This window comes from Schistocerca piceifrons, chromosome 1, assembly GCF_021461385.2.
Source record: "Schistocerca piceifrons isolate TAMUIC-IGC-003096 chromosome 1, iqSchPice1.1, whole genome shotgun sequence".
In the NCBI taxonomy this organism is placed as follows: domain Eukaryota; kingdom Metazoa; phylum Arthropoda; class Insecta; order Orthoptera; family Acrididae; genus Schistocerca; species Schistocerca piceifrons.
The window spans coordinates 632,993,514-632,997,484 of record NC_060138.1 but is presented as its reverse complement, the minus strand read 5'-3'; the positions used below and the strand labels follow the sequence as shown (position 1 = coordinate 632,997,484).

General features: G+C 41.9%; 1 pseudogene; it reads right to left on the bottom strand.

Moving 5' to 3' along the window:
- Window positions 1-3,574: 3,574 nt before the first annotated feature.
- On the bottom strand, window positions 3,575-3,693 carry LOC124723662 (annotated as a pseudogene).
- Between the last annotated feature and the right edge of the window lie 278 nt (window positions 3,694-3,971).

The following is a 3,971-nucleotide window of genomic DNA, read 5'->3' as shown; positions in this document are numbered from 1 at the left end:
CTATCGGACACTAAACGATGATGAACCCATCTATTACAGGTATGCTGACACTGACCGAGAAGCCAACACCGGCACCCAGCTGCAGCCGCCGACTAACACCACTGCATAATGTCAAAGGTATCCGCCTGCATGGTACCAATACTAACTCTTGCATGACCTGTAGCAAGTAGCAAGAAAAACGCTACTGCTCTTACAACCCGACCCAACTATCGCAGTGGTTTTTTCCCCTTGGCTCTTACCCTGGAACTTTTTCCCTCTGCCCTTCAAACCTCCACCCGTCGTTCAAGTTGCGACCCAATCTATCTCCAGATGAGCGCGGGTTAATGGTTAATCACAACCAGACGCACGCTAACATCGCAGTACCCGCATCCTGCGAGATCTCACTTAGTAAAAAAAAGACACAATACAGAGTGACTTAAGTTTAACTGACAGCTATGTAATTAGGAAACTTCCAAAGCAGAGAGCGCCTACTATTTTGTGGAAGAGCAGTATTAACAAAGAGGCGATTACCAAAGTTCCGCCGGCCGCGGTGGTCTCGCAGTTCTAGGCGCGCAGTCCGGACCCGCGGGACTGCTACGGTCGCAGGTTCGAATCCTGCTTCGGGCATGGATGTGTGTGATGTCCTTAGGTTAGTTAGGTTTAAGTAGTTCTAAGTTCTAGGGGACTGATGACCACAGAAGTTAAGTCCCATAGTGCTCAGAGCCATTTTGAACCAAAGTTCCTGTAAAATCTCAAGGAAGTGAAATTATCTAATTTCAATAATTAACAAACCAACAAGTTATTTTAGTGAAATTAGGCATTTTGTAAAGAGAAAAATTAGAGGTATGAAACATGGTACTGAATTACTTTTTGACTATGAATAACTTTAAAATTCGAAGTCTTTGTAAAAAGTAGAACGTTTGTTGAAAAGAGGGGAAAGAAGGCTTTCAAATGAGACATATCGCTCTATAAAATAACAGCTCTCTACTCATTGACAGGTTCACCTCCACATGGTTTGTATGTGTGATGAAACACGTAAATTGCTTTAGAAAAAATATTTGCGGTTGAACTATTTATGAGATTATAGTTACTAATTGAGAAGTCAGACAGAAAATACGAAAGTTTCGAGAATCATTTCTTAAACATGAAATCGTATGTTTCGAACAAGTATTGTATCTGAACTGTTAACAAAATGTGATCAAAGGTAAGAAACAATATTGATGTCAGGAGTGGAGTAAGAACAAGTAGGATAGACCCAGCTCGGTCTTTTATACTGTCACCTTCTGATTGAGACTGTCGTTGGTCCATGTCCAGACTTCTAATTTACAGCCCATAGAATGTTAGTAACAATCTTTTCTCGTGCCTATTAAAATACTAGCTAGCTACGATCTGTTGTGAACGTCATGATGTTTTTAAAGTGCAAAATTAACGTTCCATGCTTTCTGGAACGTTACATACCAACGTTGACTCTTCGAACATTAGGCTTTGTGATGGTAGTAAGCGACTGTGTTCAGTACTAATTAAAAGAGTCGATAAATGTTCGTCAATACTGCAGGTAATAAATATCACGGGAAGTATTACCCACTCTTCTGTCACATTAATATGATTGCATATTAAGTGCCTTTATAACCATCTTCCATGCAGGAAGACAATGAAGCTCTGGAAGGTACCCACAAGGATGTGGAACCATGCCGACTCTAGTACCGTGCCCAGCTGACTGGGTTTCTCGTAAGGATCCGTGGCGCGAACATCCCGATCGAGATGGTCCTACAGATTCTCGATTGGGTTTTAATCTGGGAAGCTTGGAGGCCAGGGAAGTGCGATTAACTCACCCTGCTGCTCTTCGATCCACTCACGTACATTGTGAGCTGTGTGAAACGTTGAATTGTTCTGTTCGTAGATGGCATCATGTCAAGAAAAACTCTTCGTTTGAGTGTTTTTGACATGGTTCTTGAATTTTCGGAAATACCATTTTTGACTATGTTACGAGGATTTGAAAATGGTCCGAAACTAGTCATCGAGTGAATAAAAAAAAAAGTGAAATTTGCAACTTTGGCTGGTTTATCGTTGTACTGATTAACAGAAGTTGCCGACCTACAATTACTCCAGCACGCCAGAAGTTTGTAAATAGATCCATTTACGTATTACGACAAAGACCGTACTGTTTGAAACGCTTTACATACTCGTTCACTCCATTGGTAGGGCTGTCATCCGCCATCTGTTAGAAGCTATTTCACTTTGACGTCGAACATAGGCAATGGACACATTAATGGGGCGGGGCCGTGTGTATGCGTTCCCAAAGTGTGCAATACAGGCGCCAGCTCTCCACAAAACGAGACGTCGTTGAGAGGTTAACAACAGCTACCTACATGAAGGAAAATCATTTTCCAAGTGCTCATCTGTAAACGACACATGACAGGGCAGTAAAGGAAAGAAACCGTGTAAGTGACGACTTGGATGCGTGTGATACACTGTATAATGGAAGAGGAACAATACCTTCTAACTTCGGAAAGACGCAAGACAGGCAGAAAATCACACATGCAAACATCACCAAATACACTCATGTGCACAAATGCACTTGAAAATGAGAATAAATTCTCGAAATGGTTGTGCTAAACAGCAAAAAATCATCAACTCGTACAGTTCTCATTGTTTAAATTATGAATGACACAATTGCAGGCTTTTCCAAAACATATAATATGGTGAAAAAATTCAATAATGTCTGATGGTTTCTGAGTTCCCAAAACTGAAGGAAAGTCCAGTACTAAAACCTATAAAGCACCTTTGAGCCAGACTGCAGGATACAATCTTCAAAGAAACTCGTCCATGCAACAGAGACCATCTTATTGCACGTGTCCAGGAGGAATGGAACTCAATCACACATGAAGAAACATCAGTACCCGCAGAGAGTTTGGCAGACGACTTAAAGAATGTCTTCATAATCAGGGACGCCATTCGAAATATTGAAGAGGTGAACAGGTAGTGACTGTCCAAATCATTCATTAAAAAGAAGAAATCAGTTCTGGAAAAAAACTGTAATATAAATATTCTAAAGAAACTGAGGGACAATATTTCGGTTAAAACTATGTTCCTTATTTCTAGCGACGTCAGTTTCATGGTTTACCACATATCTGACTTCATTTTTAGTGTTTTGAGTGGTATTTGTTGGTCGTTTAACTATGGCTATTATTAAGGTTAGCATCCTCTCCATTAACCAAAATGTAACAGTTTTTGGATGAAAACCCAATATCTGAGACATTTCACTGGCATGGAAACCTTGAATCTGGAAACAAACATGTTCACGTTTGGCCCCAATGATTGATTAGGACACGATGAAAATAGATAAACGCAAACACAGAAAAGTAAACTGAAAGAGTTAAAAATTAATTCCAACAAGAACTCTCCGTGCGAACAGGTATCATAAGACCTAACGGTACCGCCGTGTCAGCCAGTAGGTGTCAGTGGATACGGATCTAGAGGACCATTTGGCCAGCAAACCGCTCTCTCGGGCGTTGTCAGCTTTCATGACTGAAGCCCTTGCTTCTCAGTCAAGTAGCTCCGCAACGGGTCTCACAAGGGCTCAGTGCCGCAAGATTACCAACAACGCTCAGCAGATCCAGACGGTCACCCATCAAAGTGCTAGTCAAGCCCAAAAGCGCTTAACTTCAGTGATCTGACGGGAACTGGTGTTACCTCTGTGGCAAGGCCGTTGGCAGTTTAAATAGTCAATGCGTAAATTCACTACATTCTAGGTCTACATACGTACTCCGCAATCCACCATACGGTGCGCGGTGGAGGGCACCTCGTACCACAACTAGCATCTTCTCTCCCTGTTCCACTCCCAAACAGAACGAGGGAAAAATGACTGCCTATATGCCTCTGTACGAGCCCTAATGCATCTTATCTTATCTTTGTGGTCTTTCCGTGAAATGTAAGTTGGCGTCAGTAAAACTGTACTGCGGTCAGCCTCAAATGCTGGTTCTCTACATTTC